Genomic DNA, 16,736 nt, shown 5'->3' on the forward strand with positions numbered 1-16,736 from the left:
CTTACCCCAGAGTGCTAGCAACAACACGGTTAAATTTGTCTTTCTCAATATGTTTTTCCTATCCGATGTAATAAACGGATAAGAATTCAAAGCAAAACGTATCCTTTTGTTTTTTTCGTCTACTGGTGTACCCAAAACAACGAAAGAAACCCGCGCGTAAAGCGCGAACCGGTAGAAAGAGCGTAAGCAAGCGAGAGAGTATTTCCAGAGAGCACGCTGTAAAAGCTCACTCTAGCCCGAAAAAGTAGTACTTTCGTAAGTTGGAACTTTCTCTCTCGTTTTTTTGCAAGCCGGGACATTTGTTTCATCCCCATACAAAAAAGTAGCATGTTTGTTCGCAGGTAGGACGTTTTTAGGACGATATTTCGAGCTGCCTAGCGCCCAATCGCAAAAATCGGATACTGTTCGGACCTCTCACTCTAAATCTGCACTTTCTCTCTTGCTTCCACTCGCACAAGGGTATGCAAGCACTTTCTGCCGCGGCACCGAGCTGCGAGTGTATGCGTGAGCCATGCATGAATTTACTCCCCGCATCACGCATCCCCCCTTTGGGTCCCACGAACTTGCATGGTTCGTTTCCTCCATTCTTCATGCCCCGCGGTCGTTGCCATGCGTCTGTCGTTTTAAATCGCTTTCTGTCTCTTTCTCGCTTATTTTCTCTTTTGCTCATCATTTGGCTTCGCGCCAAAACTATGAAGTGACGTCACATTGCACTTGTTAATACGATTTTAGTTATCACTTGCGGTAGAATTAAATCATAGTTGCGTTGATTACAAGTGAACAAAGTTTTCCAGTGTTTATAAAGTGAAAAATTATACCTTGAATTGTGTCAAAATGTCTAATCTTGATAGAATGAAAAAAACTGGCAATTTCAGTCGTAGGGTCGCAAAATACCTGAAGATGGATTTACCAGTCGATGAAGAAGCAGGATCAAGTGGATTGAATGAGTGAAAATAATGATTTAGTTATATTGAATTAGTATTAAAGCTTTATTTTCCAGTGTCACAACAATTACATGCCGTTAATCCTTCGGATAGCACCGATATGCCATCTGAACCACAAGAGCATCAAGCAGAGAGATCCATTCATTCCGTAGATCCGAAATTAACGGATTATTTAGAATCTAATTCGATTAGTATGACATGATGTCCTCTTGTTATCTTTTATATGCACTCTGGCTGCAGCATGTTGCAGTTTCTTCATCAAAAAGTTACCAACATGTTTGTCAGCTACTATTTTAATGCTCGTTACTGCATATTTCCTTAAAAATACTCACCACCTCTTTAAAATTTATCAAACCTGTCGTTGCTTGCCCAGGTGTCCTACTGATACCCGACCAATTAAAACTGGCAAAAAATGGCTTAGCAAAAATAATATCAATAGAATCGTGCATACAATTGGAAGGTTCTGCCCGCTGTTAAGCCAACAGTTTTCTTTTGTATTGAACGTTTTTTAGGTCATCTTCAAGCTTCAAAAGTTCTTCTGTGCTAGATACAGGAGAAAATTCAAAATCCGTCTCCGTACGGATGAGGCCTTCTCTAGGCTGACTTACTGCCACCATCGTGTCCAAAGTGACATTCGTAGTCGCAGTGTTGCGCAGAACTAAATCCAGTTTGGCTTCGAGCCTCTGATTTTGAAGTCGAAGTTCTCTATTCTGATTTTCTAGTTTAGTGAACTTCCTTTCAAATTTTTCAGACATAGACAAGATTTATTAGAGTTTGCATTGTTGTATTGTTGTCCATTCTAATTGGATTTTGTGTAGAGCACAAGGTGTAGGTAGCTAAAGCAAAAGAATTGTAATTCTGCTGAACAATAACATTCTGCTCTTTCATTTACACGGTTGTAAAACAAACAAATGTTAAAAAGAAACATAAATAACGCCATTGCTTTTGGATCCATTGCTTCAGGATAGTTTGATGGTGATGATGATGGAAATGAAGAGCAAGGTTTGAATGATTAAATAATAATGAAAACCTAATAATGTAACTTAATCGATCTTGGAAACTGCTTGATCGATCACGAATGGTTCGATGACAGTTGACCAGTCGAACAAATTGCCGCTAGAGGGAAACTCCTGATAAGGATAAGAGAGTAAGGAGCAGTCGTTCTCACTCTACTATCTGGTATCTAGACAAGTTATTGAGGATGCATCAGGATGCACTGGTATCAGCTGATACAAGTCAATGACCTGTGACAAATCCGAATTGGTTGGTGGATTTTAGAACGACCGTTCTTTCGTTCTGCATAGCGAAAATTTTTAAACTTTGGCTCTAGTAAAATTATTGTCAATTTAAATGCTGAGAACTTTTTACACAAAGCGGAAAAGAAAACACGAATCGATGTAATGGCACTAAATTCGTAAAATTATTAGATAGTAGATTGCGTAGCACTTTAAGGTGTAAACTGAATTATGCTTACATTCAAACATTTCGTTATTTATATTGAATCACCAACTGGTCATGCAGAAGAGCAGCCGATAGCACAACTGGAAAACACTTCGTTCCATGGGTAAATATAAACCATCAAATAACGATAATCAATTCTTACTTGCCTTCTTTCAGGAACAATTGCACCGTAGAAAGTTAGCTCTTCAATTAGAATAATATGATATGACGCTTCACAGGCACGATATACCCGCGCGTGTAAGAGCAAACGAGAAGCAGACAGCTGTCTAGACTCCGGATCACGGAGCCTAAAGTACAAAGCAGGAGAAATAATCGAAGAGAGAGAGAACACGGGCAAAACAAATACGACATAGATTTTTTTTTATGCAACGCGTTTGTGACGTCATCAATCCGGCATCACCCTAAACACACCGCAACACCGCAAAAATCGGGTGATGGCAAGTACTCATGTGTGTGTATAACGCGTCGCGCTTCGACCGCAACACCCAAAAATTTTGAATTTGGCGATTGTTTAGGGGCTCAATTGGATATCCAATTTTTCTATGTGTAATATCCAATTTAGTATCCAAAACCCGCGTGTTCAAGTGATTGGGGCGGGAACTCGCTAGTCGATTTCGAGCAATCCAGCTAAAAACGTCCTAAAATGAAACAAACATCGAGCAGTTTTGTATGGGAAGTAAGACGAAGTAGAACGACCGCTCGAAAACGTCTGCATTTCCCAGCGAACGGTTTTGCTCGAATCAGTTCATTTTACAGGCGAGGGGTAGGGAGAATCCCATCTCCACGACCCTCTACTGTGGACAAGATCGAGATAGCTGCTATTGATGCTATGCCCTGACTCTTTCTTCCTCATTGGGTCATGCATTTGCTGTTAATGCGGAATAAAAACCGGTTGATGGTGTGCGTGAAGCGGAAGGCATATGCATTGTATGCGTGTTGAGGATTCTCTTTCAATGCTTTCTGCTGTGTGCAAAAAGAGCATGCCTCAAATGTGCTATCTCTTTCACTCGTATTGGACCTGTGTTTGTTTGTATGTGTTATGATTTTTATTCTATGTTATTGGCACAGCTGATTGCTGAGCAATGTAGCGGTCTCCAGATTTACAAGCGTTCGAAATTGGTAGCAATCGCTGCACGGTTCAGTTTGTTTCAATAATGTGAATGGCCATTATTAACCAAAGGCTTTGGCTCACTTCTTTGAACCGAAATCCGATGAACCTTTACTCAAGCTGACACGAGCACACGTAAATTGAATTTACCTTAATCAACCCGTACAACATGCATACAGCGATTAACGGCATTATTGCGGTTGTTGTGCTAATGTGATAACGCAGTACTACCATATTTCAACCCATTGCAATTCATAAATTTTTAATCGTTATTTTAATGTAGTTCTTTCATTCATTCAATTCTATAGTAAAACGTACGAAGAACAAAGAAAATGAAGAAGCAAAACGACAAATAAAGAAATTACTTAGTTTCATGCATGCAATTTCATTACATTAGCTTGACGCAATTTCATTCCGCAATCAAAACAATCCCCATGCATGCATCGAACACATACACCATTCATATCATTGACTACGAACAGCTGTTTCCGAAACCATCCGTGCTTACACCTGAGCGGAGCAAAGTAGTGCGCCATGATGGGAGAGAGAATGGAACGTCATGGAAAACGATGTCGATTCCTCCTAGGTTAATATTGGATGTTAAACCTCGGGCATCGCCAACTGACAAATAGCCCAGAGTGATTATTGCACTGACTTATCCTATCGAGACAACATGACGACTAAATAGTAGAAAAAGACGCATTGGTGAGAATTGAAGACGAGCTGGGAGAAAGCTTGGGGGCTGAGCATAGTAGCGAGCGGAATAAGAGAGCAACTATGTTTTTGCCCTTTTTTTGCCTGGCGCGCTTGGTGTGCGTGTCACCTCTGACTCAACGTTGTGTGCGTGTAATCCGACCCCCCGTTAAGCGGATATCGGGGGGTCCGAAAGAAAAAGGCAAAAAACTGCTCGATATTCAGTGTACCGCCGTTCGCTGGGTTGTTTCACCCCCATACAAAAAAGTAGGACGTTTCCTTCCTACCTATCCTTCTTTCCTATCGGAAAGTTTTTCCATCGCAGATTGCTGGGACTCTTGCTGGAACTACATGCTAGCAGCAAACATTTAAATTTCTGTCAACCAGGCCATCAGTGTTGCCAACAAAAACTTTCCGCGGCGAGCATTTTATTTGTTTATATTCTTTTCTTTAGGTTATATCATTTGTGATTGTCATCAGAAACCACAAAAACACGGGGAATGAGAATTCTTTTTACCTTTATGAAAAAACTCCTAAATTGATTGCGAGAAAAACTGGTTTGAGTTGGAAATTCGGAATTCAAGTCGAGTAGTGAGCGGAGCGGTATAAACGGAGCGCATTCTTTCGTTGATAGACGAAGCAAAACCAGCTTCGGTCTGAACGAAACAAGCACGATGCCAATCAGTCCAGCGATACATCCCGTGGCGTACGGATCGTGGAAAATTGAGCGCAACAAAGTGTAGGTTATTTGGAAATTTCGTTTGCCGCGTACATAATTCGGCCCTTCTTCCTTTGTGATTTCTGGATTTCAACCATTTCACCATTCATCGTTACCAAGCTGTTCCCATAGCGACCGTTGCAAAAACGTTCAAGTGTTTTGAAGTGATTTGTTGTGGTTGTGAGAATAGTATTGTGTGTTTCTAATCCTCCGTTGTACAGTGGAAATAAGCAAAAGTTTACAAACGGAACGTTGAATAGTTAAAGTGTAGAAATTCCATTGGATTTGTGTAACAAATTCCCTAACTAGGATACGTGAGAATGTAAAGAATGCTTGTGATTACGAAAATCCGTGAAATACAAGCAGATAAAGGTTATACAGCCATCGTAATGATTATTTTTCCCTGTTATTTAGGTTCTTGAAACATCAAATCGTGATAGTGTGCATCGTTTGAGCAGTATTGTGTTCACAGGAGTAAAGTGCTACCAAAGGATTAAAAGGCAAAGCATAAAACTGCTCTGAAAAAGGTGAGTCGTGTGAAATGTGTTTTTTTTTTCGTTCCTCTCTGGCTACAGCCTTCTTCTACCTCGATGTGAAGCATATTTATTACCCAGACTGAACTTTCCAAATATGCATACATAAGGTTTCTAACATTTGATCAAACGTGAATAAAAATTATTATACACTATAATGTCCTGAACTCACATGGAACAAAAGAGTTGAAAACATGGCGAATCCGGGACGCCATTTCGAGGAGTGCACAAAACAACCAAAAACCGAAGCGTCCTAGCACCGCACAGTCGATGGTTGCCATGGGAAACGTATCGATGGAAGCAAAAACGTAGTCGAATCCAGCGTCGTGTCTGTACGTGCATTTTGTCGGTCTTCTTTCCTTCCTTACCTTCACCATTTCTTGGCCAGAATAATGGCATTGAAATGAAAAGCGCGATGGTCGCTCTTCTCTGGCTGCTGCCGGCGTCGGAGTTGCCTTTCCTCTGCGCATACCACCCCCTTGATGGACTCCTTTGCTCACTTAGCACTGATTTCTTTTTTCTGTTATCCGGCTGGGGAGAAAGACGCGAGCAAAACAACGAATAAAATCAAAACAACATAACGGAGCCATCATCGCGAACGTGTACCGCGTACTTCGTTGATGGTAGCCTACTTTGATTCGCGTTGAATAAAAACGGTTTTTCACCTGGACCGATCCAAACGAGCTGCGAGAGCAGTTCCACTCGACAACACATGATAATTTTCTTATTTTCCTTGGTTTACTTCGCGCTCTGTGTAGATTCTGGCCTGATTTGGGACTATTTCCTTTTCTTATTTGGTCTTTTTTATAAGTCTGTTAGAATATTGCATTAATTAAACATCATGTTGAAATAAGTGGTAAAGATTTAAACCACGCAAAGCCAGCATATATGTCTCGTTTGACGAGAAGTAATCAAATGTTGCTTGGTACAAACTTTATCCCACAAGTGACTGGTGGTCCCAAAATACCAAGATTTATTTTATATTTTTATGACAGTTGTGTTTATTGTAAGTTTTTGTTTGAATATGATACACAAAACATTCCTCTCTTGTAAAGTGTTTACGTAAATTTAAGCCTATAGAATGTGTTTACAGTCTTTCCTTTCTGAAGCTCATTTAGTTGATGAATTTGGAGGATTTAAGAGCAATACGTGTGCAACGAAACTTTTTTAATTGTATTCCTGGCTTGCAATAGAGCCTCCCATGAGGTTTGTGAATCGAAGCACCAACAACTCAAAGCAACGTACAGTTTTTGACCAAATGGCCAGAGATTAAGAGTCACTTAAGGAGCCAACTTTGCCTGTCCCACTTTGTTCACTGACTTTTAAAGCATTCGAAAGGGTTATCCTCTGCACAACGACCTAAGTTCCAGACAAGGCTTTTCTGGATCGATTTGGCTGAGAAAACTAAGTGTTCTGTCGCTTGCTGGGAGCGAGACTGAAACGAGCAGTGCAAGGTATCAGTGGTGCGCCATCATGCTGCGGCAAATTTTGTCGATTTCTCGAAAGGTCTCGATGCGATTGGAGCAGCGTTTGAGACAAAGCCCAAGCCATCCTCTGGGGGAAACTAAGACACTAGAACTGAGCTTGCCATGATTACGATTTTCTAATGCTCTTTTTGCATCTCGTGAAGATGTGACTTCGTGAAGATGTGACTTGTGCTCAAGTCTAAGTGGCAGAAGGTTAAAGATAGAAAAACCGATGTCATTATCGAAATAGCTAATTCTGATACAAGTATAATGTGATTGAAGATAAATTTTACGGGGTTAAATTCAAAGTCTTCTCTTCTTTTTGTCAGTAATTAAATGGAGCTCCGAGATTTTTTACATATTACATGGTACCAACTTTAAACACAACACATGACCGTAAACTAAAGCTGGTATAGCCATTTTCATGCCAAACATTACAAGTTCGTGGAAAGGGTCAAGTCTTGCTGTGGGTTTTTGTCTGTATCATGGTAATTAAACCACACGTACGACGGTCTCTTTGTAGGTGTTTTTTGTTCAAATAAAAAGTTTGAAATCCTTATCTACATCATCGCATAACACAAGAGAACGTGGAGACTACGATGCAACTCGTTTTTCGCTTTGCCTCATGTTTGAATATTTGTCTGTCTCATACCGTTCAGTTGTTGTCACAAGTGTAAAAATGCGTTATCGAAGGCCAAATTAAAAACGGGTGCTCTGAAATGATCTCGAATCCCCGCATCCTCCACTCCAATCAACATGTTACCGAAAGACAAACCAAAAAAGCATACCTATTTTGTGCATTTTGGTGTGATTATCATAATTAAAAGGAAACAACCAAGAAACGAAATATAACCAGTTTAGGGAAAGAAAGATCCAGCAAACAATATCCTCCGGTGGAACGAATGATTTTTTTATTTTATTTACAAGCGGTGCCATTGACTCGTTTGCTCATTTGTTCGTGATGTGTTGAAAATGGTAATGTAGTAGAGATGCTAGATACACAAAAGAAGAGGAAAGTGTATGTTTCTCTCTGAAAAAAAGGATTAAATTTATTTTGAGTTTGAGACTCTAACTTGAAAACCTGGTAAGTTGGTATGATTCACGACAAGCATTTGATTTCCGTCCGCGATTGCGTTTTGAGCAATAGTGTCTTTTTTAGGTATGCTCCTTAGCTGCTATCAAAAACTGTAAATGTTCTTAGTACAGGTTTGAAGTTCTATCAATTCTCTAAAAAAATCTCCTTATTACTTACAGTTTGCGTCATAAAGCGATTCGCTAAGATCATTTTTTTAAGCTGCAATTTTCTTTACAAAGTGATACGCAAGAACCGAACCGTTAAGAAAACAGATCGGTGACTGTACAAATAAAGATGAATACATTTTCAGATGCCTCTGAAGCCAAAATTCTTACCGCCACACTGTTGTTTACATTACTCTGTCGATCACTTTTTTTTGCATTAGACGCTAACTGTTGGTGATAAGGAGATGTTTTTGCAGGAAGGCCGGTCTTTTTTGTTTTCTTTTCGATAATTAAAAAGTATGAAACGGTATTACGTTGAGCACTACATGCATTGAATGTTGAGCGCAACACTTGAAACTAACAGAGTTACGCTCGTATCGAGGTCGCTATTGAATTTCATATTCAAATAAACCTTCAACCCTGCCCAATCGATTTTATTATTAAATTGATTTTATTATCTTCCTTTGCCCTGTGTATGCAGACAATACTTTTATCATTTCCTCCTTATTCATAAAACCAATCATTTTCGTGATTTGTTCTGCTTCTGAAGCGCGCCAAACTCAATTAGCGCGCCTCTACAGTAAGACGTAGATGTTGACGTTGAGCATTGCAAAAGAACCAATAGGTTGATTCTTGGATAATTTTATTACTACACAGCGAAGAGGCACAACTCCTCACACACATAAACTGTTAAAACGGGCCCAAGCGAACGCATGAATTCCGTTCGAGCAACACTTGTGCGGGTTTTCTGTTGCTTGATGCTTCAGTCTGGAAGCATAATTGACACCAGCCTCCTTCCATTAGCGCACTGCGTTACGGAACGTTGGAATTCAACCCGCCGGAACGACTGGCGTTTGTGTGATAAAAGGGACCCACCAGAAAGAGAAGGTGTGTGCGTATGCGTGTGTTTGGATCGGATTTTTATCATTTAGGAGGTGAAGGGGCTTGTGAAAGGCTGGATATTTTTATGGCTGCACAATTTCTCGAAAAGAAGTGGGCCTTCCCAATGGCATGTGGAAGGATTTTGTTGATATTTTTTTATTTTCCCAACGCTAAGAAGAAAACTCAGCATAAAAAATAAATCTCTCAACATTGAGCTGTTGACTTCCCCGTTACCACATTCGAGGAAAATCTTACGAATCTGTTTGTTCTTTGATGAAAATAATTTCTAGCAGAGAATGTACATTGGATCTGACAAAGGGAATCTTCTACTAGACTCCCGGAAAAAAGGAAGGAATTCAATGTGGTTCTTCTGCCGTGGCCGGGTTCAATCGATATCGTCTTGATACGTGCACACATGTCGACGCGTGCTCGAAAAGCGCGACAGCGGTAGACGTTGAAGAAAAAAGACAAATAGAAAGCAGACCTCTTCTCGGGTTATGGTACGTTGCAATGGCTTCTCAGCCCGGGAACCCTCGTTACGGTCAGATTAATTAAATTAAACTCCAACCAGTCGGTGAACCAGACAGAGAACAGGAGCAGCGGGTATGATTGGGCACAGAAAGCGTGAAAACATTTTGTAGATGGGCTTTCTGCGATTTGAATGCTTTCGCATTCTCAAATGCAATGCGTATTCTGTATTTTTTAAATCATAGAATGAATAGGCTTGGTTTTCGGATCGAATATATCGAAATGTAAATGTTGATAAATAAGTGTTAATGTTTTTAGGTTAATGCAGTTCCAGCATGAAGTTTCAATCTTCCATTCATAATCAGTACATCAACATTTTGAAAATACGATCACCCATCAGCCAAAGAACGATTTTGATTTGATCAATTGATATTCCTCTGCGTTTATTGAACAAGAGCCTGCAATTTTAAGTAAATTTGTGCAGTTTCACTGAATAATATAATTATATCATAAATGTCACTACTTCAGGAAGAGAAGTTTGGGGTTTTTTTATTTCTGCTTTGCAATGTTGCGAATCTCTATAAAGTGTCCTCCCTATCGTCTATTATTCTTCGTCAATGCTTAGGTAACACGTAACACTCTGGAACTTCCTCGGAACATCAGCGAGGCTCCCATTCAAATTTCCTAATTTCCATTCAATGAACGGACCTCTTGAATCGATCTTACGGAACTCATACAAAACTTCTTCTATAGAGTTATTCGTACAATGCGTTTCGTCTCTAAATATCCGCCCGATGCACCTTCATCCAATGTGTGGGCATTGTGTGAATATATTGTTTTTCTTCTTTACAAAACCACTATAAAGAACGAAACTGCAACGAACGATGTGCAAACTTACAATGCGCAGCAGTGCAATGCTTCAAAAGCCCCGTTAAAAAATGGATATTGGTTTTGTTCCGTCCTGCATCGCGGTTCGTTATTGTTGGCTTGGAAAATTTCACAAATTTTCCATCCAAAATGGTTCTTCGAAACGATCCCTCAACCGGATGTAGGCTTTTTCTTTTTTCGGGGTTTACGCTTGACGGTTATTTTTGGTTTATGATGGATGGCTCTGATTCGGAGAGTATGGAAATCCTTAAAGCTCAGCTTACCAAAGCGTAGGAAATTTTCAAGGCATTTCATGGATCAATCGGAAAGCCTGGGAAAGTTTCAAGTTAGTTCACCTGTCAATATTAATTAGGGAAGGTAAAATAATTTCGCTGGAATATAAAAACAATTTCGACTCATCCACCGGAAAATTTTTAATAAAACTAGGATAATTAATCTTTTTTCGTAGAACAGTCTGATGAAAATGGATTTTTCATCGTTTTACCAATTCCTCCAACCTGAACCACATCTTTTTTTTTTGTAGTGCAGTTGACGAACGGGTTTGCAACATTCGCGTGCAAACTCATTTTCCTCAATCAGGATAATGGAATGACTTGGTCGGCAGGTTGAATTTGTGCTCTTTCTGGTCCGGGGATGTTTGAACTTTTTTGGAATGAGAGATGAGTGATTACGATAGCAGAGTGTAACGATAAGATAAGTAAAGTTCAAAGTCAAGAACACGAGCAAATTCCTCGATTCGATCTCGGCTGGGTGGAAAGAAGGGGAACCGTTTTAATATTACTTTTATCCGCAGCTTTAATGTATTTGTGGCCAACAGGGACCTCTGATCCGTTTGCTTGGTTTGGTGCTCGGAATCTGTGTTTCCGGAAGTGGATACTGACTTTATACCGACGACAACGCCTGTGGAAGTTCAGGCGTTTGTTAAGCATCAAATTGGCGTTGACGATACCACCGTAGTCAAGCTTGTACCGCCCTCGAAGGATGTTAATACACTGACCTTCGCGTCATTCAAGATCGGAATGCCAGCTGAACATAGAGAGAAAGCACTTCAGCGATCCACTTGGCCTGTAGGAACGGTTTTTAAGGAGTTTGTGAATCGTAAGCTGTCTAAGAACGCGGTGCTTGCGGTCACGGACGATCGCCACCCTCCATCTTCAATCACAACACCAGTTAGTACAAGAACCGAAAATTCCGTACTATCCCAGAATATTACCGACACATTGACCACATGTAGCGCGAACTCACAAACACAGCAATAGCTGTTTAGTGCCACCACCACAACGTATCCTTCCCCAGCACCGCCTTCGATACCGTTATTATCCAACGCACCACTAACACCACTTACCGCTTCTCCTGACACGCCGCTTTCGCCGTCGCTAACGGTTTATTACCAAAACGTTCGGGGACTGCGCACCAAAACTACCGATTTTTTGCTGGCCGCATCTGCTGCCACCTTCGATTTAATCATCCTAACGGAGACATGGTTAAACGAGCAAATCCCGACGCCGCTCCTATTCGATGACCACTACAACGTGTTTCGGACTGACCGGAATGCTGTTAATAGCGCATGTACACGAGGCGGAGGTGTACTAATAGCGTGTACAGCCACACTTTTGGCACACGAGGTACCGGTTCATTCCAGTCTGGAGCTTGCAGTGGTGGCTGTGAAACTACTGGATCGTTTGCTCTTCATTTGCGCTCTATACATCCCACCTACACATGCTTCGTCAACGGATGCCTTCACCCAGCTAACAAATGTACTAAATTTGCTAACTGACCAGATGAACACAAAGGACATGCTTCTCATCATGGGCGACTTTAATCTCCCGGGGCTTATCTGGTCGATCGGGGATAACCATCCCTTCAAGCATTATACGGCCACGTCGACCTCTGCATCGTCATCCTGTTTTATTGACTGCCTGGCATCGAACGGTCTATTCCAGCTTAGTTGTGTCCGCAACAGCCTAGACCGTCAACTCGATCTGGTGATCGCCAACGAAGGGTTGGCCGAACTATACCCAGCAATCCAGAAAAGCGTAGTTCCACTGCTCCCTATTGACCCTTATCATCCAGCCCTCGAATTAACCCTAACTCTTAAGATTAATGTAGCAAGTAATGCAAGTCGATCTTCCCATTCTCGTCCTAGTTATAGTCCTGTTAGGTAGTTTAACTTTAACTTTAGTAAGATTAATGTTCCAAGACTTCGTTCTTATCTCTCAAATGCTGATTGGAGCCTGTTCCATGAGGCCACCTCTGTCGATGTTGCTCTACAGTCCTTGAACCACATCATCACCTCCGCTTTCCCAATGTGCTGTCCCCGCCTGAAACCCCCTCCCAAGCCACCGTGGTCGGACCGTCTGTGGCATGTGTTGAAGCGTGACAGACGGCGGGCGCAACGCGCATGGAGTAGTTCCAACACGCCGCATAGGAAACAGGTGTACAAATACGCCTCAACTGCATTCCGCATACACAACCATGCTCGCTATGGTTCTTATATAGCCAGTGTCCAACACCAACTATCCCATAACCCCGCATCTTTTTGGCGATTTATAAATTCCCGTCGGAAATCCTCGTCCATCCCGTCTACAATGACTTTGGGCAATGTTAGCGCCTCTTCACCCACCGAAATCTGCGACCTTTTCAAAATTCATTTTTCGGATACCTTTGCGAATTCCACTGCAACCTCAACTCCTCGAGCTGATGGTTTGCCTAACGCGCCTGTGGGTGTCTTGGACATTAATAGTGTGGTGCTTGACGAGGCCTCGATACTCCGGGCTATTCGCAAAATTAAGGGAGGATGCTCCCTTGGTCCTGATGGTATTCCTGCCATCATATACAAATCTTGTAGCGATATCCTTGCCCCTCATCTCTGTAAATTGTTTAACCTTTCCCTTTCCTCCTCCTGCTTCCCATCCTTGTGGAAGTCTTGCTGGCTGGTACCAATCCTAAAAAGAGGAGCGCGTAATTCGGTCTCTAATTACCGCGGTATATCCAAAATTTGCACCTGTGCCAAGATCCTTGAAACTTCTATCCATTCCCATATCCTCTCCCATACCAGCAGAGTCATCTCGTTCAACCAACATGGCTTTCTGCCTAAACGTTCTGTCGTGACTAACCTTATGTGTTTCGTCACTCGGGCCTCTGTATCTATCGATGCTGGTCTCCAATTCGACGCCATCCAGACGGATTTTAAAGCTGCCTTCGACAGGCTCCCCCACGATCTGTTGTTGGTCAAGCTGGAGAGACTGGGATTTGGCAACCCGATGTTGGCCTGGTTCGAGTCGTTTGTATCAGATAGGGTATATCACGTCAAGTTGGAATCTGCCTTATCCGATCAGTTTTCTAGCAGCTCTGGTGTGCCTCAGGGTAGTGTCCTTAGCCCTTTGCTATTCCTCTTGTTTGTAAATGATGTTAGCCACGTACTTCCTCCTGATTCATTCCTTATGTTTGCTGACGATCTAAAACTGTTCAGTCCTATATCCTCTGTAGCTGATTGTCTTGCTTTTCAATTCCTTATTGACCAGTTTTCCATCTGGTGTTCCGCAAATGGATTATCCCTGTCCCTCCCCAAGTGTGCTTCGATCTCCTTTTGCCGATCTGGCCGCCCGCTGCAGTATGAGTACAAGCTTGGTAATGAGCTATTATCCAGAGTGTCCGTCATCAAAGATCTTGGTGTCTGGATTGACGATCGGCTTTCTTTCACTTTGCATCATGACAAAGTGATAAGTAAGGCTTATCAAACTCTTGGACTCATCCGACGCATGGCATCTGATTTCACAGATCCCATGTGTCTCAGAACCCTCTATTGTAGCTTGGTCAGGTCCCATCTGGAGTTCGCTAGTGTCATTTGGATCCCGTCCTCTCCTTCTGTCATTGCAAGGTTTGAAAGTGTCCAGCGAGCTTTCACGCGCTTTGCGGTTCGTAGAGTGTTTGGTCCAAGCACCCCGTTGCCCCCCTATGCTGTCCGTTGTCAGGTTCTGAATCTTGAACCATTGGAGCTGAGGTGGCGGGCCTCTCAAGCTCTCTTTGTAGCCGGCCTGCTATCCCAATCGTTGGACGTTCCCTTCCTTTTATCCTCCCTAAATTTTTACACCCCATCACGCCCACTTAGACCTCGTCCTATCCTCTCCCTGGCTAGGCGTCGAACCCAGTTCGGCGCCAATGACCCGTTTCTCCGTGCAGTGCGGGAATTTAATGAGTCTGCTGATCTGTTCGACTTCAACACCTCCCTCTCCACCTTCCGTACCAACCTTCGCCATTCTCCTTCCTCATAAACTGTATCCGTTCTATTCCCGTTCCATTTTTGCAACATCGCCATTTCCATCACTGTTCTGTTAAACTGTATGCCCCCGCTAAGAATTTGTTAGATTTAAGACTTTATAGAGTGTGAAGCTTGACGCAGACACCAGTAAGCCAATAAATACAATACAATACAATATACCTGTCGTTAGTCACAAGCATGGCTTAGCAGACGCTCACTGAGCAGAGATACAAGGAAATCGCGTGGGTTTTTTTTCGTGGAATGTCTCATCCTTAGCGTAAGCCGAACTGAGCTGATATCGTTGCTCGTTACTATTTTCTGACGAGTTTTTGGTGCAATTCGAGAAGATTATAAGTTCCGGTTGGCAATCATAAAATTTGATGGCAAAAGTTTTTTTGACTCAAGGTCTGCAACATTCATTAAAATTTAATTCCAATGTTACAATTCCACCTTAATTCGGATCGTCCCTCCCTACTCATCGTTCGATGGCGTTGATTAAGATTCTTTACGTAAGATAAGCTTTACGATCTTCCTGTGTGAATTTTACGCACGTGCCGTGAATTACGGAATCCTCCTGACTCCTGGTCGCCTCTATTTCCCTAGTGTTTCGTTGATTGAACGCAGGGTTACGCTTTTTGACGTTTTCGTATGTCAGCTAGAGTTTACTTTTTCCTGTTCGCCCCCTTCGCCAAACAAAGTCGTTTTTTCGGTCGCGAAAAAGTAAACATTCAGCGAAATTTAGTTTCGTCTTTCTCCATTTACCGGCTCCTTCACTGATAAGAAACAATCGCCAGCGTTTCTTTCTGTTCCTAAAAATCACGACTTGCAGGTAGAAAAAGGACTTTTTCTTTTAACTATTAATATATTTTTGCGCCCCGGTGCGTTTGCTTACTCCATGTTACGATCCATGTCAATTGTTCTTCAGATTTTTTTTTCTCATTTTACTATCTATTGTATTTTTCCCTACCTTTGGTGCGTGTGATTTAACCCTGCTTTCACTCTTCGGAGGGATGCTTGAGAAGCTGCGTAGTTGGTGGAAAATACACGAGGACGGAGGAAAGGTGCGCACATTTATGGCGACCTTTCGTGCCCCATAATATTTTTATCGTACGTGCTGTGAAACGATTTCGTTCTGTGCTTCCTTGTGCTGTATTTCTAAAGCCAAAGTACCCTTGAGAAAGTGGTGAGGAAAGTAAATGGACAACAGCGCCGGTAAACGCGTTGGTACCATCCGGGCAGAGAAACAAGCCAAACTGGAGACACGTGCAGAATCGTTTTGTTAGAGGTTGTTGAAATGTTGGAAACTTTGCAAAATACGTGATAGTTCTACATTGTTACATGTCAATATTCATACTGTGGTATATCAGTTAGAATTATTGAACGATTAATGAAATAGTATTTTGTTTAAAAATGATACTAAATTTTAAGATGTTTACTTCTTTTAACTTAATGTTCTATTAGTTTTTTTTAAATACAGAACATATTGAAATTTTTAAATCTGTACATTGTAAATAAATCATAAAATTATTTGATCTGCACTTAACAATTTGTTAACAATCGATTTTCCTTACTTGTCCACCCATTATGTCCACTGTGCACGAGGAGCTCGCTGCCATAAGGACGATAAATTTTGGCGTCGTTATGTGTCGAAAGCGCGTTTTCCGCCAATCAAGAGATCATGACTTATGGCAGCCATAGCTAAGAAGTGTTTATTCGCTTCTCTTTTCTTGATCTCTTATCGTTTTGTCGCGACGTTATGCTCTAGTTCGCCACGACTTTTACTTTGTGAACGTAAAAATCATAACAAAAAGCCTGTTCTAGACTGCCTTTGCGCTACCGACTGGGCCTATCGACGAAATGTCTCTATTTCATTTCCTATCTCCCGCACCATAGTAAATAAATGGATTCCTCGAAAGTAGAGATGTGAGTGTTCAAATGCCGTCCAGATTGAAGGCACTTCTCTGGTAAAACTGGTAAATAAAACATGCTGCGTATTTTATGGTTAATCGATCGTTGAAGTCGGCTTCCCGTGGGAAATCGAATAGAAGTTCCTTCAGTACTGCTTTTTGTAGAGA

This window comes from Anopheles ziemanni, chromosome 2 (genome assembly GCF_943734765.1).
Source record: "Anopheles ziemanni chromosome 2, idAnoZiCoDA_A2_x.2, whole genome shotgun sequence".
Lineage (NCBI taxonomy): Eukaryota > Metazoa > Arthropoda > Insecta > Diptera > Culicidae > Anopheles > Anopheles ziemanni.